Source organism: Eurosta solidaginis, chromosome 5 (genome assembly GCF_040869045.1).
Source record: "Eurosta solidaginis isolate ZX-2024a chromosome 5, ASM4086904v1, whole genome shotgun sequence".
NCBI classification, from domain to species: Eukaryota; Metazoa; Arthropoda; class Insecta; order Diptera; family Tephritidae; genus Eurosta; species Eurosta solidaginis.
In genome coordinates this window covers 146659116-146684238 of record NC_090323.1, presented here as the reverse complement: position 1 = coordinate 146684238, position 25123 = coordinate 146659116, and the positions used below count along the sequence as shown (strand labels likewise).

Below are 25123 nucleotides of genomic sequence, written 5' to 3'. Positions count from 1 at the left end.
AGTATACAACTAGTTGGTTTGACTGCAGGGTATATGTACATAGAAGAGAAAAATAAATACGAGATGCAGAGATATAAGAGAAGTAAATAAGCAACCATTTGGTAAGGCTGTTCGCGAAAAGTCTAAACCCTAGTAGAAAGAGGCGAACGAGGCATCTGAGAGTATATCAGCAGCGCAATCAAGGGAAAGAATTAATCAGTTTGATTTTAGCACGGTGTAAGTGAAGCACGCGAATAAACTAAATCTTGAAATTCTACTAGTATAGTAGTTTCAGTTTTTTTATTGGATAATTCTCTGATTCGAATGATATCAAAAAGGGAATAATTATCATTAAATTCCTAAGATTTGCTAATTTGATAATTTGGAATAAATTCCAGAGCTTCATAGGACAACAAGGACATGGCCAAGTTGAGTGAATTGAAGATCCAGTAACTGATAAAGGAGTTCGAGAACTGTGGATCGAATAGAATCAGAATTGAGTCAGACTACGATAGGTTACGGAGTCGTAAGGAATTAATGAAGAAAAGTATGTCTTTCAACCTGACACTACATCGTCGAGCTTTTACCTTAACGCTAGTATACTAATACTGGGCGTGAGGGAGCACCTCATTGTTGCGGCATTGATCTTTCCTGGTCTTAATATATCTCAGACCGCCATGGCGTGGTAACCACCGTGGAGTGAAGTTAGCATGCTGCGCCTACCACCCCGACGATCTTGAGTTCAACTCCCGGGCAAAGCAACATCAAATAAGTAGAAAAATTAAAAAAATTATTTTTATAAGCGTGGTCGACCCTATGCAGTTAATTCATGCCATCTCAGTGAATACTCATCCGTTGTTGGTCCCATCTGCCAATTCTTAGGAAAAATTTTAAAAGAAGCACGACACAAATTGGAAAGAAGCTAAGCCTTAATTCTTCTCGAAGGTATATCACGCCTTTTTTTTTTTTTTTGTGACGTTCCTTGAATTTTCCTTGAGCTCTTTTTTAAACTGAGTAGGCAATTGAAAAGTAAAGGAAAGAAGAAGCGATGATCCTTTAAGTATTTTAGAGAAAAGTTCACCGGAAAATGTCTGCAGCTTGCAGTAATAGCAAGGATATCCATCTTAGAAATGATACTAATTTGCTACATGGCCTTTTAAACAATGCCACTGTCCACCGCATAATTTTATATCATCCAAATATATGCCTGCAAAATACATAATGGTAATCTCTTTTGTCCGTTTTGTCAGGTGGCGGCTTCGCATTTCAACCAAACGGAGATTACACACTTCAAGAGTAACCATAAATATATTCTCTTAGGTGAAATAGTTCACGCTTCTGTACAAACATACGTACAATATAAGACGTTGAATACAAATGCACACTACAACCAAAGTAAGTGAAGGGTTTGCCAAAAAGGGGCGTGGGTATTAAATACTCGTTAAGTACGATGTGCAAACATACAGCAAACAGCTCGCTTAGGGTCCAAGTTCAGCCGCGACAGACGTAACTTTACCAGAAATAAATAATTTCGCACTTTTGGAGAAGAGCTTCGTAGGCTTCTTATCGGTAGCAACCGATACCAACAAGTTTTACTATAGGCTTACTATCAAAAAGGAACTAGTATCATCGAGCTATCGGCTTGTAACCACACGAGTTATGGGCTTCTTATTCCTTTCCTCTCGGCTTGTTATCGACGGGGTAAAAAAATTCATCTGACATATAGAAAAAATTAAAAACGATCACGACGCAATTTTCAGGAGGAGCTCGGACAGTGTCATTGATTATATTGAAGCTTCCTCGGTATTTATTTCAAGACAAACCGATAAGTCGTCGATAACATATCGGTGAAACGTCGATAATAAATTGGTAACGCCGATAAGAAAGCGATAACCTTTCGTTATCAAATCGAATACTTTGTGATAACAATTCGAAAATTTTGCAATAACAAATGGATAATTTTTCGTTTGCAAATCGATAATACGCCTATAACCAATTAGTAACTTTTCCAAAAAAAATCGAAAACTTTTTGATAATATGTCGACAATTTTTCGATACATAATAGATAACATATAACAAATAACATTAACAAATCGACAGCACACCGGTAAAGAATAAATGATCCTTCGATAACATATCGATAACTTTTAAAAAAAGTTTCATAATTTTTCCATAAAATATAAACAAACAAAACAAAATTTTGAAATTAAGTCAATGTCTTTTCGATAGCAAATCACTTGGAAAACTCTTCTATTGGAAATGAATTTACGTGAATAACCCGTCGATAACAAACCTATAACTCATCGAGAACAAAACGATAACTCATCGATAACTTTTTGTAACATGTCGTCTAATTACTAGTTGTGTGAAAAAATTACAGACACAGTGCAAAACTGCCTAGAACTTAGGCGAGTATATATAATACCCATGCGTATAGGACCATCCACCGTCAAAGAAGAGGATTAAAAGGAGAAAAGGCAGTTAAAAATTATTGTATGTAAATGCGAGAAGTGGAAATGATATAGTCTTCAAGATAATGTGAAGAAGGATGGTATATTCGTAAAAAATATTGGCTCTAGAATATCGTAACCAGAGTAAAATGCAATAGTTATGGATCCCTTAAAAAATCCGGAGTTTTAGTGAAGACCGAATCAAATCGTTTCAAAAACCCTTCGAAGGACTGAGTGAATGATGCATCTTGTTGGACAGCCAAAACCTTTTATATGGTTAGACAAGAGGAAGGAAGAGAGTAAATAAGATAGTATGGAACTTTTTAGTACACTATGTATGCGTAAATGTATTCTCATGCATAAAATCACACATATACATATCTACATAATGAAAATCCCCATGCACAAAATCAAAAGCTTTCAATCTGCAACCTAACATAGATTTGGAGCACATTGTAATGAGCCGCACTAACAACAACGCCACACTAAGAATACTAGGAACAAGAAGGCAGCAGTGAGCAGTGACAATGGCTGGCATGCAAAAGGTGAGTTGTGAATTGTGAGGATGTGGGTGGGTGGTACGAGAGATGGTAGCATAGTTAGATCTACCTTCAGCCGCAAAATTTACAGACATGAGTAAAGCGCAATTACAACAGGCAACTACCCTAAAAGCATTAACTTATATAGATACTATTGAATACTGTTATCATCATATAAATGTAAATATGTAGGCATAAGTGAAGATAGATATAGATTCTATCACAATTACTGATCATGACATGACATGTACTGGTACAAATATGTTCTTTCACGTTACAATTATCAAAAGAGTACTCTGTTAAAGAGGGGTCATTGATCTGCACTAGACTCTTTGCATATTTGTCCACTTAAACCATGTAATTCTGCTTTCACACCTATAGTAGTTACCACTACTTGCACTCTCACTATAGTAAACTTTACCACAAAACTAAAAAGCAGAGGCACGACGGAAGTGAATGGTATGCGTTTCTTAAACTCTTTATCAAAACTTATAGTCAGTGAACCAGGGAAAAACGTAGTTTTGATAATGAGAGGTGTTCCTCGTAACTTGTACGGGCAGATCCTTTCTCCTACAATACTTTTCGTGCGTCAAGTCACACATCCTCGTTTCCAAGGCTTTGATGTGTCCATTAGAACCATATACACAAGACAGCGACTCACCATTCACCGCTCGATATAATGCTTTGATGTACCATTCACGGATCTACCGCTTATAACAAAAACCAAGGCACTGATACTTTTACACTAATCAACCAATCGTCATACCATAATGCACCAACCGAGACTACTACAAAAACCTTTCACGATCAATCACTCATTGTTCCACCTTCAACCGGGCGTTCACCCGTTTACCATTAATCTTAACTTAACTGGTCATTCTGCGCCAATCACCTTCCAATCGACTCAGCAGCTCACCTTTCCCTTCCTCCGCTTTTTTATACTCAGCTGAGCAGAGCTCACAGAGTATATTAACTCCGTTCGCATAACGGTAATCCGTAACGGCATAAACTAATGGAAATAGATATAGACGTCTATATATCAAAATGATCTGGGCGAAAAAAGAAATTTATTTAGCCATGTCCGTCCGTCCGTCCGTCCGTCCATCCGTCCGTCGGTCTGTCTGTCCGCCCGTAAACACGATAACTTGAGTAAATTTTGAGGTATCTTGATGAAGTTTTGTATGTAGGTATGAACGAAATCGGACTATAACCACGCCCACTTTTACGATATCGAAAATTTCGAAAAACCGAAAAAGGGCGATAATTCATTACCAAAGACGGATAAAGCGATGAAACTTGGTAGGTGGGTTGACCTAATGACGCAGAATAGAAAGTTAATAAAATTTTGGACAATGGGCGTGGCACCGCCCAGTTTTAAAATAAGGTAATTTAAAAGTTCTACAAGCTGTAATTTACGACTTAAAATATGAGTTTTTAATGTGAGTTATAAGGGAGTAATGTGATGTGCTTGTAGGTGTACGTGTCGTGGCATAGTGGATGACGTACCCGACTCAAATGCTTGGGGTTGCGGGTTCAAAGCCCATTGCAACCAAGCATTTTTCAAATTTATAATTTTATAAATTATTATTTTAATGGACTGTATTTTAGCATCGGTACACCTTTATTTATTTAATTTATCTTTATTTTAATGTATTCAATTTATTAAGTTTGTTATTTTTAATTTTATTTATGGTGTATTTAAAACACGGGACGATGCAAAGCAGCGGTACACCTTTATTTATTTAATTTGGGGCGAACATAGGGAACTCTAAGGTTTCGCTCTAATGAGCCACCTCATCTTCTATTTGAAGACCCCTTAAAAAATGTGATATGGAGGCGAGCACTGGGCTCTGAGGTATTGGCACCCCATCTTCTACTCGAAGGTCCTCAATTTTAAATTAAAAACTAAAACTATGTCTTTAGAATATTTCATAAGCCGGATGAGAATTTCAGCGCTTATGAAACAAACGAAAGAAAAAAACTCAGAGTTTAAGTCGCTCAAACAGCCGTCGTTGAAGATATCACGATGAAATTTAGCAGGAACGTTACTCCTATTCCTATATATGTGCCAAATAAAAATTAACAAAAGTGGATGACGAACACGTCCACTTTTTAAAAAAAAATCTTTTTAAGCCAAATTTAACAAACAATTGAATATCTTTACAGTATATATGTAAATTGTGTCAACATTCAACTCCAATAATGATATGGTGCAACAAAATACAAAAATAAAAGAAAATTTCAAAATGGGCGTGGCTCCGCCCTTTTTCATTTAATTTGTCTAGGATACTTTTAATGCCATAAGTCGAACAAAAATTTACCAATCCTTGTGAAATGTGGTAGGGATATAGATTCTATGACGATAACTATTTCCTGTGAAAATGGGCGAAATCGGTTAAAGCCACGCCCAGTTTTTAGACACAGTCATCCGTCTGTCCTTCCGCTCGGCCGTTAACTTTATAACTTGAGCAAAAATCTATATATCTGTACTAAACTTAGTTCACGTACTTATCCGAACTCACTTTATATTGGTATAAAAAATGGCCGAAATCCGACTATGACCACGCCCTCTTTTTCGATATCGAAAATTACGAAAAATGAAAAAAATTATATAATTCTATACCAAATGTGAAAAAAGTACTGAAACGTGGTATTTGGAATGGTTTATTGACGCAAAATATAACTTTAGAAAAAACTTTGTAAAATGGGTGTGACACCTACCATATTAAGTAGAAGAAAATGAAAAAGTTCTGCAAGGCGAAATCAAAAGCCCTTGGAATCATGGCAGAAATACTGTTCGTGGTATTACATTTATAAATAAATTAGCGGTACCCGGCAGATAATGTTCTGGGTCACCCTGGTCCACATTTTGGTCGATATATCGAAAACGCCTTCACATATACAGCCAAGGGCCACTCCCTTTTAAAACCCTCATTAACACCATTCATTTCATTCCCATATCGTACAAACACATTCTAGAGTCACCCCTGGTCCACCTTTGTGGTGATATATCGAAAAGGCGTCCACCTATAGAACTAAGGCCCACTCCCTTCTAAAATACTCATTAACACCTTTCATTTGATACACATATTGTACAAACACATTCTAGAGTCACCCCTGGTCCACCTTTCTCGAAAGGCGTATACCTATATAACCAAGGGCCACTCCCTTTTAAAACCCTCATTAACACCTTTCATTTCATTCCCATATCGTACAAACACATTCTAGAGCCGCCCCTGGTCCAAATTTATGGCGATATCTCGAAAATGCGTCCACCTATAGTACTATGGCCCACTCCGTTTTAAAGTACTCCTTAATACCGTCCATTTGATACCCATGTCATACAAGCACATTCCAGGGTTACCCTAGGTTCATTTTCCTACATGCTGATTTTCCTTATTTTGTCTCCAAAGCTCTCAGCTGAGCATGTAATGTTCGGTTACACCCGAACTTAGCCTTCCTTACTTGTTTTTTGTGGTATCTTATACGAACTAATCTGGAAAAACACTGTCTATATCCGCCCCACTTCCTTTTCCCCTTTTTGTGGTTAAAGTAAAAACAAAAGAACCAACTGTTTTGTAGAAGCCATTCATAGGTCCAAAGATCCATTTATTTACCCTAGTCAGCGAATTGATTGAGTTTTTGGCCTTGGGACAAGTAAATGTTAGAAAGACATATATTATTGCCGGGAGAGTAATAAAATAGTACCTTTGATGTTCAGTAACATAGTTAGATCAAGTTATAGAATCAATACCCAGCAAGAAATTGTGTCCGGCCTGCGTTTCCTTAGCTTACATACTTAATGGGCTCTAAACGGTTATGGGCGTCTAACTAGGCGCGCCAGTTAGTTCTTCCATGAGTTAGCTGACGCCAGTTGGTTTACCCAGCTTACTCGAGGGCAATCAGTGCAAGAATAGGCCATTGATGACCAACCTACTTCCCGTTAATTTGCACTCATGCGGGAAAAGACATCCGCATTACCATTGGGATGCGCGTTGCCCCGGGATGCTGTTATGATTTTGGTCAAAGAGATTGATAAGCGCAATACAAAGCTGTATACTTTAAGCAACTGAATTGCCAACCTCACCTATCTGAGGAGGGTACAGTAACAAATATGATTTTTTTATACACATATTTTACTAGCGAGGCTCTGGCGATGCAAAGTTCCCCTTGGAAGTAGAGGGTGGGGTGGCGTAATAGCCTTTCAGTGTGATAATATTAAGTCCCTTCCGAGATGGTCGGTCTAGTAACTTAATGGGGCTTCTTTACAAGAGCGTGCCGGATCCTTATCCGGAAAAGGATAAGGATATCTATAACACTTCACAAAATCTTCGGAGATTGTCGTTATCGCTACAACAACAACATGGAAATAGGTGCACGCAATCGCATGCGATATAACGTATTCTCAGACAACCTTCGATCTCTCTTGTGTTGAATTCAGGGCCTGAATAGCCTATTGGCTATCAGAGTAAATAGTACTACGTCTTAACGGGTTAGCACTCAGTAGCATCCCATTCATTACGTATGGTGTTAAGGCCACCTGGCTGTCGAAAATGATCGTAACATTGATGTCTGGGGCTCTACTGTCCTGGAGTAGTCTGGTTGCTCTCTCTATGGCATAGACCTCAGCCTGGAAGACATTGCATGAATAACGAAGTCGGTACGGTATTTCCCCAATCGATAGATTCCGTAAAGCTATTTACCTAAAGCTGTTTGAGAATCCGAAGTATGTACTTTATTACAGCGCATTGCGAGCCAGCTTGATTTTAATTTCGTTTTCCTTCGCCTTTTACAATATAAGTGACATCTGGATACCGAGTCCAAGAAATGAGTGATTCAGAAATATTCATTTATTCTGTCGTGGCGCCTTTAAGAAAGTGATTTTGTTGCTTTTTGGAGCAATTTTCGGTAATCTCCTGACATATTTGAACTTGGCTCCAAAAGCGGTACGCAGAAATTTGCTCTTCTATAAACATGTTTAAAAATCAATTACAGAAAGCTCTTCCAATCCCTCCTCTGATAAATATATGCTTACTTCCCATGGTCTCGGCATACACTCGAACTGCCAACTTTTCCGAAATCGCAAGACCGATTATGTGTCAGCTTAAAAATAGGATATATTATTGACTTCTACCCCATCTGCACTTAAAAGCTAGCTACGCCTATGTGTAGATTTATGTATTCAAAAATATGTCATCGGATTGTGTCGTCAAGTGGCAGCGACTCAACGCGCATATACCACAAGTACCAAAATACTATGAACATTTTGCGCTTAGTCCTTGTCGACGACGACGACATCATTCATCCATCCAGTCAACGAATTATGGCTGCTAGCATTGCTATGTAATATTATTGTTGTTGTTGTTGTTGCTACCGGCATGCGGCATGTAAGTTGACTATTATTTTGACATGTCTACACAATGAAAACCTGAAAATTTCCGTCACATCGCGCCCAAGCATATTACAGCAACTCAGGCATGCTTAGACAAAATATGGCATGAAAGACGGGGTAGTTGGAGATGTGGGTGTAGTAGTCGTTTGAAAAAGTGTTGGGTATGTGTGCGTGTGTTTGTATGAATAAGCCTGGCAAAGGCAGTCTGGCACAAATTTCAATGACGATGATGATGATGTTGATGATGAAGTAGACGAATGTGTTGGGTGCAAAGGATATACTACGACAGTAAACCAGTGGAAAAGCAAGGAGATATTGTTTATGTGTAGTAGGTCGAGTAGCCTGAAAGCAGTCAGAAAAAATACAGGGTGCGCTGCTCTTGGTTTATTCTGACTGTAATCCAGAATTAGGATTTCTACAGATACCTACACCGTTTATACGACCAGCTTTATATTCAAGTAAAGTAAGGAAGGCAGGTGAATGGATGGTTTTTATCTTTAATCATTGCAATTTTCTTTAATCTCTTGTCATATGGAGAGGTTTATTAATGGGTCTTCAACTTGATTCTTTAAGGATATTTTCATAATGGTATCAGAACCCTCAAAATAACAGTGAGGGATCTTTTCAGGATAGCTTCGTACTGGTTTGGGATAAGTTTTAATACAAAAACATTTTTACCATTTTGTTACGAATTCGGAAGTTTTCCATAATATATCGGTTTTGCTTCGGCACCCATTCGGACATCTGAGTTTATTCGGAGCTGTAGTCGGTTTATGTGTTTTATTTTTTAAGCCGTAAATATCGGCAAAAGATCCAGCTTCCCAGCCTAGACTGTCAAAAAACCATGTCGCCAAAAATCAGAGTCGCCTCGTGTGCAGTCCTGGACATCGGCAGAGAAAGTGATGGTTCGATTCCTCTTCCTCCTCATTCTGACAGCTGCTACAACGGAAGCTTCTTGGTATGCGCCACCTTTGGAGAATCGGCGCAATAGCGCAGTGACCCGTAATGATACCCATATGTATTCCAGCTACAGATTTGTTTATCTTGAAAATGAACTTTGTTTTAAAGCTGCCTGCTTCGCATTTGTCCATTTCCAAACCTTTCCTTTCCATTCCATCTCCAAATTCATTCTTTTTAATATAGCATACCCAAGGGCCCAGAAAAGGTAGATATTAAGATGCCATATGGACGCAAACGAGGATAGCATGGTATCCGAATTTATAAATACGGATTATAAAGATTTTAAGGCAACCTGGCTAGCAATAAATTTCGTTACATTTTTGTCTCAGACCGTACTGTCCTGGAGCAATTTCGCTGCACTCTCCATAGCATGTACGTCAGCCTGAAAGACACTGCATAGGTCAAGTGCTTTGAGTACAGTCCGGATCTAGTTCTTTTATCCACTTCCGATCCGTCTGTGTATAATGAAATGCCCCTACCACAGTCTAGGCCTTCCTCGAAGAATATTCATGTGTTCAAATATGTAAGTCAATAGCCTCCGTGATGTGGTTAGTTAAAGTCTAGCCTAACTATCCCCTTGTCATACAATATCGTTGCGTATTCGTATTCGGTTGATTTTCAAATTTTGAATTCTCTTTGTCGAAGAGTTCGACCAATCCGCGCACGAACACTCGTAGCGGGATCACGGAAAATTATATTTCACCCTTACTGGGGTGTGTGCTCACAGCGCCTGATATTCGCAGGCATATTGAATGAAGTATTCGGTATTCAATTCTTAGGATGCCATTCAACGAGAGACCTATGGATCCCGCTGACTAGATGTTGAAAATATGATAAGCGACCCGTTATACTCTAGAGTGCATGTTTGAAAAATGTCTTAAAAATAATGATTTTTTTATGTTTTCGGTTGAGTAAAAATAAAAAATAAAAATGTGGTTTTTTTTTTCAAGTTTTTATACAAGAAAACATGAAATTTATATGTTTGTCAATCTTCTGCCCATTCAGCCTTTGTTTTCTATTAAAAACCAGCTGCTAAAAATAGGTGTTGCGAAAACGCAACGCTGGCTAAAAAGATGCATTTGACATTTGGCTTTTTATGACGTTTTATTTGGCGCGAAAATTGATGTTTATATCAGTTTGATATGACATTAGCCTATTGTGCTAAGGAAAATTTAAGGAAAGACACCTCGAAGAACTTTTTCATCATTTTTGGTAAATATTTGGTAAATCTAGTTTTTTTTTGCTTGTATTTTGGTAAGCTTTTTAATATATTTTTTAGAAAACAATGAATCGTCAGCGTTTTTTAACAATTGGGCAAATTGAATCCTATATTAATGCATCAGACAGTGAGGATGAAGGTGAAGAAACATCGGAAGGAAAATTGATAAAGTTGTTTCGAAAAAAATAACTTCTGTTGTTTACATTCCACCAGCAGATGTTGATACAGTGAGTGATGAAGAACTTATTGATGATAATGAGTTGCTAAAAGATGTAACAGCTATGACGGATGTATGTGGAGAGCTAGAAGTCGAGCTTGAATCAGATGTGGAAGATTTTAGGTCACCGCCACCATATTTATCTGAAACAGCTCACGATAGACCATCTTGTTCTGGAAAAAACATCACTCATACTGCAGAAAAAATTTCGGTGCACCCAAACGGAAGAAAACCAAACCTATTGAATTTAATTTCGGACCGCCTGACGAAACATCAGTTGAACCGCTAAAAAAGAATATCGTTGAATCTATGATAGAGTTAGAATTTTTTGGTTCTATTTATTTATTATTTTATTTTTCAAACAGGTGGAAAAACACTTTGAATTATTTATACACTTTTTTGACAAAGAAATTATGGAAATGCGCTTCGTGAATGCAAACATAAATGCTCATCAGAATAATATCGTCACAGATATTACTAAACAACAGATGTATCGTTTCATCGGAATTTTGATTCTAAGTGGCTATCATAAAGTACCCCATATTGAATATTATTGGAGTACACAGCAAACATTTGGTGTACCTATAGTTAAGCAAGCATTATCACGTAATAACTTCCAATTGATAAAAAAAGTTTTCCATTTAATGGATAATAACGATATTGATGCTACAGATCGATTTGCTAAAGTTCGCCCTCTAATTGATGCATTATATGCAGTTCGGCATTTTCGAAACGTCTTTGTCCATTGATGAACAAATGATACCATATTTTGGTTGACATTCATGCAAAATGTTCATTCGAAATAAACCAATTCGATTTGGTTTCAAGTATTGGTCGCTTTGTTCACACACTGGTTATTTGTATGCAGTAGCACCGTATAAAGGATCAATGGTACCATATGACAAGAAAGTAGGTTCAGGAGCATCTGTCGTGCTAACGTTGCTGGAAAACGTTACAAATCCAGATCATCATGCTATTTATTTTGATAATTTCTTTTCGTCGTATTATTTGTTTTGTTTATTGAACGAAAAATGTTTTATGGTGACTGGAACTGTCAGAGCATATCGTCTTAGAGGTACAGAAAAAATGCTAAAAACTGACAGAAACCTCAAGAAACATGAATTTGACTACTGCTCTGAAATAAATAACAAGTTTTCGTAGGTCGATGGCAAGATAATGCTGGAGTAACAGTAATATCTAATTTCAGAATATACAATTTTGTAACAGAATCACAGCGTTGTTCTAAAACTGAGAAAAAAAGGTTACTGTTAAACAACCTGGACTTACAAATGACTATAATCAAAATATGGGAGGAGTAGATCTCCATGATAATGCAGTAGCTAATTACCATGTTGGCATTCGTGGAAAAAATGGTGGTGGCCCCTATGGACCAATTCAGTAAACAGCCCAACTGTTAATGCATGGAAAATTTATTGCTTAGTTAGTAAATCAGAAGGAACTCGTCCTATGTGCTATTTTGCCTTTAAAACGGAAATAGCATTATATCTGCTTTTATATTGCGTAGAAGAACTCTATCAAGAAAGTAGTGAGCCATCAGATATTGATGAAGCAGCGAGACCACTTCATCTTCCTCGAACTAACGTCCGTGATCATGTAGTATGGAAACCTTCAGGCAACAAACGTAAAATATGTGCCATGTGCCAATCGCAAACTGTTTATGAATGTAAAAAATGTAATTTGAGATTACACCCAAAATGTTTTGATGAATATCATACAAAATTGGACAGTAAGAAAAAGCTATTTTAATTATAATAAGGTTAATTATTACAAAATAAAAATATTTTTAACTTTATAAAATAAACTACTTCAATTAAACAATTTTCAAAATCATTATTGACTAGACTTCGGAATTTATTTGATTATTTAAGTGCATCACATTTTACAGCGTTTCTCCCAACATTGCTTTTTCGCAACAGCCTCTCCTGTCGCATCCAGGAGACCTATCAGCCTGAAAACTTGTAATAACGTTCAGTAGTCCTATAATAGCAACCACACAACATTTCATGCCATTTCCTTCACGGAATCTGGTACCGTGAGAAAATGGGTTAAGATAAACCGTTTTATTGAAAACAATACATTAAGTAATAATAATACTAAATGCTAGAAAATAATTAGGTAGGTCCTAGGTACTAGTCATCGCACTCTTCATCAATCTAGAGTGTTGATCAGACAATTAAATTAAAACGTTGTACGTGTCAAATTTCTATTGATAGTCATAAGTAAGACCAACTGAACCTTAATTTGCTTATGCTACGCCTCAAATTTTTAGAAATTTCACGCGCCAACGCTTTTACTTGATTGTCTGATCAACGCTCCAGATTGATGAAGAGTGCGATGACTAGTACCTAGGACCAACCTAATTATTTTGTAGCATTTATCATTATTATTATTTAATGTAAGTAAAAAAAAAGAATCGACACACTTCACCTCTTCGTCGACTTAAAAGCCGCCTTCGACAGCACGAAAAGGAGCTGCCTATATACCGCTATGTCTGAATTTGGTTTCCCGCAAAACTTATACTGTTGTGCAAAATAACGTTGAGCAACACCATCAGCTCAACCAGAATTGCGAAGGACCTCTCCGAGCTGTTCGAAGTTAAACGAGTTTTCAGACAGGGTGACCCCCTATTGTGCGATTTCTTTAATTTGATGCTGGAGAAAATTATACTAGCTGCAGAACTTAACCGCACTGGAACAGTATACTCTAAAAGCGTGCAATTACTGGCATATGCTGTTGACATTGATATCATCGGCCTAAACACCCGCGCTGTTAGTTCTGCTTACTCCAAACTGCAAAGAGAAGCGGTAAAGATGGGCTTGATGGTGAATGAGGACAAAACGAAGTACCTGCTGTCAACGAGCAAAGAGTCAGCGCATAGGCGCCTTGGCAACCATGCTACTGTTGGCAGCCATAATTTCGAAATAGTAAAAGACTTCGTTTATTTGGGAACCAGCATTAACACTAGCAACAACATCAGCACTGAAATCCAGCGAAGAATCAATCTTGCCAATAAATACTATTTTGGACTAGGTAGGCAATTGAAAATTAAAGTCCTCTCTCGGCGAACGAAAATCATACTCTACAAGTCACTTATCGTACCCGTCCTGCTATATGGGGCAGAAGCATGGACCATGACAACAGCAGATGAAGCGGCTTTGGGAGTGTTCGAGACAAAAGTTCTTCGAAAGATTTATGGATCTCTACGCATTGGCGATGGCGAGTACCGAAGAAGATTTAATGATGAGCTGTACGAGCTATACGCAGACATCAGCATAGTCCAGCGAATTAAAACGCAGCGGCTGCACTGGCTAGACCATGTTATGCGAATGAAAGATGATGCTCCGGCCAAGAAAGTTTTTCTATCGGAACCCGCCTATGGAAGCAGAGGTAGAGGGCGGCCCCCACTCCGTTGGAAGGACCAGGTGGAAAATGATTTACACTCCCGGAGCGGAGGAGCGACTGGCTCGCCTTGTTGGACGGCCATAACCGTTTACACGGTTAAGCGCCAATTAAGTAAGTAAGTAAATATTTCTCATTCTATTTAGTTCATTTAGTGACTCATTAGTAAAAGGACTCTTTCCTGACAATTTGTTACAATCTAAGTCCTAATTACGTAATCCTTCCAAAGACTTTACTCGACTCAGCGCCATGTATGCTTGTCCCTCCTCGAACTCCAAAGGTGTTTGATGTCATATCTATCGGACTGTATGTAATATTTGTTCCAAGTATGAGCCAAATCGGACCACAAATAAGATTATTTGAAATATTTCGATCCACGCGCCACCTATCGAAGTTTTTTATCTTATTATTGCATTGTCATCGGATTCTGAACTATATTCCAAGTTTCAAGCTTGTAGCTTATCGGGAAGTTACTTAAATTTTAATTACAAAATTCGTTCACAACGGCCGTGCAGCCTATCAAGTCAAGCTAAATAAAACCGTTTAAAAATGCAATCCGCGATATACTTCAGAGGAGATATAGGGCGAGCTTCCCTTTCAACTTGCATCGTGCTACTTCTAGATCAGAATAATACGGCTCCTTTTCCAATACCTTCGGCTCCATACTTCTCACAGTAAAGTTTTGTGAGCAGACAGTCTTCACCCTTGGTATGTTGCAGCCCAAACTAGGGAAATCGTCCTAACTGACGTGTTTTTCTGAACTCTTAATATCTCAATTTTTTTTTTTTTTTAATTTTGGCCTTGGGGAGTTTTATCGATGTTGATGGTGCTTTGCCGAATGCAGATCCGGTACGTTCCGATGATAAGCACCATTAAGGTACTAACTCGACCATCTCGGGAACGATTTATCATTACCTTATGAAACCTTCAAGGCCACAACGCCCTCCCTTCCCCTAGATCTATGAGGAACTTGGCGTTGCCAGGGCCTCAGCTTTTAAAGAAACAGGATTCACCACGGGTATTTGAGCTTCACAATTGTGTTTTATATTGAAACAGTTACGCTACACAACCACTAGATTCAATATGGTATTTTAGTCGCCTTTTACCACAAGCATACCTACCGCGGGTATATTCTAAGCCCAGCTGGGGGAAGATCCCCGATCCCTTGTCGGGGTTGTTGCTCGGTAAGTTTAAGGACAAGGGTAGTCCTTGCCAATTTGAAGCTGATCAACCCAGGTAGCAGCCTTAAACTCTTAATAGACTCCCCACACAGGGTAAAAGACCTCCACTTTGCAGACGTCCCACACGGCTTTACATCCCAACAAACAAAAAATATTTTAAATTTATTGGTCTTTTTAGGACCACCGTTGAAAGCTGAGCGAGTCGGAACTGTTCCCTCAAATATTCTAGGCTTTGGTACAGAAAAACTTAGACTCTATGAAATCTTTCCAAGCCAGGGAGTCCAAAAAACAATGCTCCAGCACCCTGCGCTCATCCGCCCATTTCGACTTATGCTTAACTAACTGTCACACCATGTAGCTTAACAAAAACGATAAACTCAAGTGATGTATATTTACGAATAATATATAACGACAACAACAATCCAAAACTTGACACACCCTCAACAGAGAAATGACCTGCAAAATGTATATTCACACACACACACGTACATAGGAATGATTTTGTCAGCAACTAACGTTACTAATTCGTTCCGTACATTATTAGCAATTGTTGTTGGCAATGAAGATTCGCTCGAGTTTCAACTAAACGCAATTCAAATCAACTCAAACCAACTCGAATTGATTTCGAAAACGGCATACAGTTCTGTATATTTGTTTGTTTGAATGAGCTGGTCGGTTGTTTGTTGGTCGTTTGGTCGGTTGCCCATCAACCTCATTGTTCTTATCGACTGTGTTGAGGTCGAGGGCAGTTGTTGAGCCGCGTCAAGGAATCGACGTACATACGTACAAAACTTTAGCTGATGAGACCTTGTGGGAGGGTGGAGAAAGTGGTAGTCAACCTACATACACAAATAAATAATTTTCTGTTGTTACTCTATTATTTTTGTTGTACGTATCTATGTAGTTAGTGGTATTCGTTTGAAACATTCGACTGAAGCTATTCTACTGACTTTGGTTTAGATGCTTAGACTAATAATGCTTGTAGTTTTGGTGGTGGTTGTGGAGTTTATGGTTCGAATTAGTATGGGGTTATTATGTTTCAGACTTTGAATGTGTGTATGTGTGTGTGCGTTCATGTAAAATTATTAGCAATAACGCGTTTGTATATTGACCATAATCTTAGCTATTGCCTTTCACTTGTTTGTCTATTGTCATAACCTTCTACTTAGTTCGCTATATTAATAACTTCCATAAATATCATCGTGCTTAATAGGAATATGATGATGATTCGAAACGCGCTAAGCGTAAAATATGGAAATTTCATGGAAAATCGCATAGCGATTTAATGAGGTATTGTTTGCGTTTTACGCAATGTTTCATATAGAAGGTATGAAAATGAATAGACTTTAATACTTTGGCTGATGAATGGAGTAAATTAGTGAGCTTGTTGTACACAAGCAAGGGAGTTCTTGCAATTCAAATAGCTTGTGAAAACAAACGAGTTAAGCAGTGGTTTCCTTATGTTCCACAAGACTTTCGATTATACTACCCGTTCAGGCACAAACAGAGATTCTCAAAAAAAAAGGCATCACTTCAACTCATATAAAAATATCAAAACTGGCTAAAGTTGCATACTCCTTTGCGACTCATCTCACATTCATACAAGGCTAATCGCATTTTTGCAGAGCTTCTACAAAGTCATTATTTTGTAGACACCCACACCGAAAATTAACTTTTTTTTAACTAAATCGGCCCCAGAACTATAACGGGATGTCTATTAATGTCACCTACATCATCCAAACAGCGAAGCGGGAATATCCCTCATAAAGGAGAGAAAATACAGACACCCAACTGAGGAGGCCACACATTCTAGTGACAAAAGTCATATCCGCTAGTGTTATAAAGAAACCTGGAACACAGCAACTCAGGCGTTTAAAGTAGATGAGCATAAACAGGCCCTCAGCCTCATACTTAAAGAGTCGGAAAAATCGTATGCCGATAAATGCCCGGCAAACCCAGATATTAGAATTAATACCCGACAATCGCAGTTAAGGAAAGCTGACTTCCCAGGAAAACACGCGCCATCTAGGAACTACTTCGATCTGAATACTGTCAGAGGTCAAACTGATATTTAGGATATAAACATCGACCAACGCATTTAGTGCGTTTCCATATGTAAACCAATTGGCCTAGAACTTTTAAACAAGATGCCTCGGAGCAAATCAAGCGAAGGCCGTATGGTAATGGCACTATACTAGCCGTCTAAAGATGAGCTCACCGACAATCCTGATTCCATGCATACGCTTATGCAGAATTAGGAGTTTAAGCAAAAATTGAGGCGAAATATTGGTGCAAGGGTCCAGAATTGGCAAATGACTCTAAAAAAATGGAGGTGATTGGTTTTGTATACTGTGTTGATTTAGCATGAAGGTGGTTCAGCGAGCTCTCCGACGTAGAACCAAAAAGAAATATAGCACAGTTAATGGAATAAAGAAAGTGTGGAAAAGGCAAAGGGTGTTGTTACCATTAAGGAAGAGAGAATTAAAAGGTGAGGCAGGACGGGAGATATTAAAAAGTGGGGAAGTGAATAAAAAGCGGTAAGAAGAGCAATGGGAAGATGCACGCAGACTAATATGAAGATAGAAATTTTGAAGAAGAGGAAGTGTAAGAAGAAGGTGGAAGAAAAAGGAAAATTGATATTAAGAAAGTAAAAAGGAAACGGAGAGGTAAAAGGAACAGAAGAATTAGTTGAGGGGAAGAAGAGAGGGGTAGGGGAAAACATTAAGAACGGGATGATCAAAAAAATTGTGAAAAAAAAATAAAGCGTTATTGGCAAAATATAATAAGCTTGTCTGGAGAAGAGTGCAGGGATACAGAAATAAAAGAGAAAATGTTGCAATAAAAGGTTGGGTGAAGAAAGTATGCAAGAGAGAAGAGTAGTAGAAGTAAAATCAAAAAAAGGACTGCACGGAAATGGAAGGAAGTAATATAGGATTTTTGGTTGGGGCGGATACAGGGAACAAAATGATTGGTATTACCGTGCATTTATATTTTTTTATCGCATAGTATTGAGCCTTGTCGAAGTGAGACCAGGTTTTTTGGTTTGCATGACAAATGAAGGAAAAGCTGATTCTAAAACTAGGCGAAGTTGTATTGCGCTAAAATTACATTTATTTTCGTTTTTGAAAACCCTCTATGCGTATTACGTCTTTAGTGACTCTGAGCTTACATAGCCCTCTAATTTTTCAGTCCACCTGCTGTGGCTAGATCTCTTTCCCATTATCTAACATCCATACTCCAAGTATACTTTGCAAGATAATCTATATGCAATATCAAGGCTCTTCCCGACATTGTGGGATGGAAAGCGCTGGTTTAGTACCTCACTGGAGTATATGTGCAAATCACCATCAGCCCAATGATATATTGTAATTTATCTTAGCTTAAAGTATTTGGGGAATTTACATAACTAAACATAATTCAAACTTACATCTCATCCTATCCTTATAATTATTAAGAGGATAAAACGCAACATTTCCTGCGATAAAGCTGGGTCTCATATGTGTTGTTCCAGCTTTTTGGGCGCGTATGTTTGAAGAATTTGCAAAGCTTGCTCGGTTGGAAAAACCATAGTGAAAAAGAGGAACCTCTGAGGGAACTGCGTTGTCCTCGGTTTCATATACATACAAAAAAGCAAATATTGGTGAGGCTTCAGTAGAGGCTACTGACGGCGAATTGTATTGGCAGACTGTTTGTGATTGTGTTTTTGTAGAGAAGTCCTTCGAAAAAAAATGTATATAAGACTTACATAATTCGCAGTCGAAGTTTACTGCCTAGTCTACTAGAAATAGGGGAGCTTTCCCAATATAATAATCTAAAAATTCCCTGCTTTTGATAGGTGCAGCAGGAAGGAGTCACTTGTTCCCTTTTACCTATTTACCAAAAGTGAACAAAGGTAGATGAAGTCATTTGTATATATATAGGTATATTAACCTGGGTCGATTTGTATGGATGAAAGTTAAGCGATATCGCGCCATCGATTTTTCGATAGGATTTGGGCTCATGAAAAAAAAAGTTCCATTAAGCATACACAAACACAGAATTTTCGAACCGGCGAATTTTTTTTTTTTGTTTTTTTTTTTTTTTGTTTGATTTTTACGGTTTTTTTTCATGATCTACTAAAAAAAATTACATGTTTTTTTTTTTTTTTCAAAAAACTGTTATCGCCAACGTTTTTAGCGGACATTTTTGGGTCGGACAGGTATACATATGAAAATTTTTTTAGTAGGTCACGAAAAAAACCTAAAAAATTAAAAAAAAAAAAAAAAAAAAAAAAATTCGCAGCCTTGAAAATTATTTTTTTTTTTCGGTTTGCGTAGTGGAACTTTTTTTCCTGACCCCATATCCTACCGAAAAATCGATGGCGCGATATCGGTTAATAAATCGACCCAGTCTAATGTACATGTATACCCTAATTCCACCTGGTTCGAATTTGTCTCAAAACCATTAATGCAATGCTTAGTAAAGGAATAAACTTTAATAGCCCAAATTAAAATTCTTGCACATACGCAAAAGCTCCTACAAGTCACACAACTCACCTAACTCGGATTTGTTTTTCGGGGAATTGTTTTACTTTTGCGCGCTATTTACACAACCAAAAACTAAATATTTTAGTCTCTTCCATTTTACGCTTAGCTTTAGCCCCAACAGAGGCAACACTAACCCAAAAAAGAAAAAAATTGAATGAAAATCACCAAACTGACAAAGCTATACATACACACTCACACATATGCACATACACTACAACGCAAAGTCGAAAAATCGACAAACCACTATGGCGTTAAGACGGCAAATCCCACCAGCAACATGCCAACACGGCAACCAAATCGACAGACAGACAACGCGCCAAAACGACTACATGGAATATAAAGCAAAAATCAAGCAGAATGTAGCAGACAAACGATGAAAATAGAGCAGCAGTAACAGCAGTGGGTGCAGGAATAGTAGCTAACGGTAAAACCAAGTTAAAATACCCAGCAAATTCATGGCGTGATAGAGGTGAAGAGCAAAATGTTGAAACAAACTTCGTAGATACTAGTAAACCAACCGTACAGACGGGCAGTCAACGGTCATGAAACCAAAGTAAGAAGGGTCTTAATGGGTGGCTGACTGATTGCGAGGAGCGCCTGGCTGCGTGTAATGTGTGCTCTATGTGTGCGTTTGTTTGACAACCAACCAAGGATAGCGTTGCGTAGAATTAAACAATCCTTGTAAAAATCGTTGGAGCATTTAATATGTTTTGTGTCACAAAGGAGGACTTACAAAGTGCTCTTTTCTTATTCATTAGTGGATTAATTAAGACCAGTGTCTTTTTTTTCAGAAAGATGATACTAAAGACGAGCAAGTAACGAAGTAGTTCTTATAATAATGAGCTTTATGAGATTTACAAAAATATGATGATATTGCGCCGTATAAAAGCCCAAAAGCTTCGCTGGCTAGACCATTATACGAGAATTGAAGAAGTTTCTCTGCCTCAGAAAGTGCTCCTATCAACAACCGTATTTGGAAGCAGACAAAAAGGGACGCCTTCAGTAAGTTGGGAGAGGTAACTAGAGGAAGACCTGATCTCCATTGGTGCCGACAATATGCATTAGTTATCGCTGAAAAGGAATGATAAACATGAATCGTTACCCAACGGCCAAAATCGCCTTGACGGCAAGGCACCAATTAATGAACGCTTTGGACACATTCAGTTTATGTGATATTGGTTCGACCAAGGAGGCGTGATTCTATAATGCCACAGGCAGGACCCACATCATATGGGGGCGGCTATCCTGGACTGGCAAGAGTTAAACCTATTACGGTGTCCAAATCGAAGTTAAGTCAGCGAAACTCGTAATGCAATGAGAAGTCTGCTATTGTACTTATTGAGAATCAAAAAAGTCATACGCGAAGCATGCCCTGCATGTAATGTGTCTCCTCATGATAACAACCATTTTTTCAATTTAAACTGCAAGTTCTCTTGGACTTCCTTTAGAATATATCGATGACAATTCGTGTGAGTAATGGCATCTTTTGGATGCGGCGAAACACTGTTGAAAAAGAAGAAAAGAAGTATTGGGGTTATCCGGCTTCAGCACGTTCTACTTGTGAGACTGACACATGTATTGCTCTGTTATTTCAATGTGATCTCATGTAATTGTTTGCGCACCATTTTTTGAACTCTTTCCTAGCTTTTGTCCATCCACTGCATGGGTCTTACGGAGTACTCTTTGCGTGCGTCAGTAGAAAACTCATAAGCCTGCATGTATTGCTTTGACTTATATACATATTTACATATGTTTCTACGTGTGTAAGTACACTTTTATCTATTTGTAGTTGGGTTTACTTTTACTGAGGCAATGCTAAGGACGAGCGAAGACATAAGGACGAAATGACGACTACAAAAAGATAAGAGGAAAAAAACTCAACAAAAACAAAAAAAAAAATAGTGAAATGAAAATGCGCAAGTAGACAAGGTTTTTTATACTCAGTTGAGCAGAGCTCAGAGAGTATATTAAGTTTGATTGGATAACGGTTGGTTGTACAGGTATAAAGGAATCGAGCTAGATATAGACTTCCATATATCAAAATCATCAGGATCGAAAAAAAATTTGATTGAGCCATGTCCGTCCGTCCGTCCGTCCGTTAACACGATAACTTGAGTAAATTTTGAGATATCTTGATGAAATTTGGTATGTAGGTTCCTGAGCACTCATTTCAGATCGCTATTTAAAATGAACGATATCGGACTATAACCACCCCCACTTTTTCGATATCGAAAATTTTGAAAAACCGAAAAAGTGCAATAATTCATTACCAAAGACAGATAAAGCGATGAAACTTGGTAGTTGCGTTGAACTTATGACGCAGAATAGAAAATTAGTAAAATTTTGGACAATGGGCGTGGCACCGCCCACTTTTAAAAGAAGGTAATTTAAAATTTTGCAAGCTGTAATTTGGCAGTTGTTGAAGATATTATGATGAAATTTGGCAGGAACGTTACTCCTATTACTATATGTACGCTTAATAAAAATTAACAAAATCGGAGAAGGACCACGCCCACTTTAAAAAAAAATTTTTTTAAAGTAAAATTTTAACAAAAAATTTAATATTTTTACAGTATATAAGTAAATTATGTCAAAATTCAACTCCAGTAATGATATGGTGCAACAAAATACAAAAATAGAAGAAAATTTCAAAATGGGCGTGGCTCCGCCCTTTTACATTTAATTTGTCTAGGATACTTTTAATGCCATAATTGGAACAAAAATTTACCAATCCTTTTGAAATTTTGTATGGGCAGAGATTTTATGACGCTAACTGTTTTATGTGAAAATGGGCAAAATCGGTTGAAGCCACGCCCAGTTTTTATACACAGTCGTCCGTCTGTCCTTCCACATGGCCGTTAACACGATAACTTGAGCAAAAATCGATATATCTTTGTTAAACTCAGTTCACGTACTTATCTGAACTCACTTTATCTTGGCATGGAAAATGGCCGAAATCCCACTATGACCACGCCAACTTTTTCGATATCGAAAGTTACGAAAAATGAAAAAAATGCCATAATTCTATACCAAATACGTAAAAAGGGATGAAACATGGTATTTGGATTGGTTTATTGACGCAAAATATAACTTTAGAAAAACTCTGTAAAATGGTTGTGACACCTACCATATTAAGTAAAAGAAAATGAAAAAGTTCTGCAGGGCGAAACAAAAAACTCTTGAAATCTTGGCAGGTATTACATACATAAATAAATTAGCGGTATCCAGCAGATGATGTCCTGGGTCACCCTGGTCCATATTTTGGTCGATATTTGAAAAACGCCTTCACATACACAACTACCACCACTCCCTTTTAAAACTCTCATTAACACCTTTCATTTGATACTCAAATCGTACAAACAAATTCTAGAGTCAACTCTGATCCACCTTTATGGCGATATCCCTAAATGGCGCCCGCCTATAGAACTATGGCCCACTCCCTCATAAAATACTCTTTAATGCCTTTCATTTGATACACATATCATACAAACACATTCCAGGGTTACCCTCGGCTCATTTTCCTACATGGTTATTTTCCCTTATGTTGTCACCATAGCTCTCAACTGAGTATGTAATGTCCGGCTACACCCGGACTTAACCTTCCTTACTTGTTTTTTGTTGCTTTTTGTTTCTGATGAAAATGGGATCGTTGCGGAAAGTTAAGTAAGCTCTTTTCATTGTTTAGGTCTTACTGTCCTTTTTGTTCCCAAACGTTTGTGTTCATACAAATTAAATACCAATGTAAGAGCTAAGGTCGTTGTTGTAATATTATAACCGATGGTTATTCAGTCGTGAAAGCACACAAAAACAGCTGACTATGTACACGCACCCCTGGCAGCCACTCAACCGACTTGCTCCAAATTTATGGGATATCCCTTTCTGGATAAATCACGCCAAGTCGTGAAGTATAACATCACTGACATGTTAGCCATTATTAGGGGCTCGAAATGGTTCGGAACTGAAAAGAAATAGTGTCTACTTGAATTCCCTATCCGTGGTCATTGATGAGGAGCTTCCTCCTCTCCCGTTATTATGGCTAGTGTGTGCTCGCAAAGCATTCTTTAAACACCGTTGGGTATATAATTTTTATTTCACAGTGTATCTTTGTCATCGCTACCCATTATCCTTTGCGCGCGTCTGTGCACTCATTTACTAGCTATTGTTGTATGCCCTCACCCACCTTATGCTCCACACCCCCTTCATACAAGTAAATCGACTAACAAAATCGAAAAGTTTGAGTTTACGTATAATTCAATTCGGAACAGTGGCACTGAGTGGTAGCTTCCTGCATTGGAACATTACACAAAACAACAACAAATTACTGGCAACTAGTCATTTGCGACTGGCAACTGTTAGCCGCAAGTGTGACGGTTGGCTTGTACGTATGGTTGTCTATGTGTAGGTGTGAGTGTGTACGTATGGTGTTGCTTTGTTGCTGGCACGTACTAAAATAAAAGGATGAAAATGAGAAAATCATGTGATATCGGAAAGAGAATTGTATAAACAATCCTCTACAATACATACATACATACATTTGTGCGGGTTTGTGCGTATTTGTGTCCGATGGCATAAGTTTATGGGCATTGCGTATGCAAGTGGTTGGCGTGAATGGTTTTTCTATTGTTTTTTTTGTTTGTTTTTTTTTTTTAATGCTACAAACTAATAGTAAAACATTCAGCTGGACTGAGTAAATGAATTTTCTGAAATAGCTCAGAAGGGCGATTCACATGAAACGCACACATATATACACACACACACACACATCTACCGTTGTAATATTTAACGTAGAAAGTTGAATAGCTTTGTTGCTTTGGTTTTTTCTTTTATTTTATTTTTTTTTTACTTTTTCATTTTGTGTCTCATTCCTTCTTTGCTATTTTTAGTTTGATTGTGCTGTAATGGTTTAATATATTTACGCCCTTCAGGGAGTGTTGAATAATATTTATAAACTTGCTTGTATACAAAATCACTTGTAACACAGCAGTAAATTTGTGCAAATGTATATAAAGTGGGAACAACAACAACAATATATAATATAAATATACAAGTTATTTGATACATTAAAGAGGAGCTGAGTTGTTTTAATATAATTTTATTAGGTAAATCGTTAGAAGTTAAGAAATTACTTATTGTTTATTTACTTAGTATGATATTTAGTTTTAGGAAAACTTACATACAAACTTATGTATATAAGCACGAAAATGCGCATCAGCAATTCTAGCAAAAAAATTACAGCGATT

At 37.7% G+C, this 25123-nt stretch overlaps 1 pseudogene; it reads left to right on the top strand.

The window, feature by feature from the left end:
- LOC137254307 (uncharacterized) overlaps window positions 1-16681 on the top strand; it is a 40841-nt pseudogene extending 24160 nt beyond the window's left edge.
- Window positions 16682-25123: the final 8442 nt, after the last annotated feature.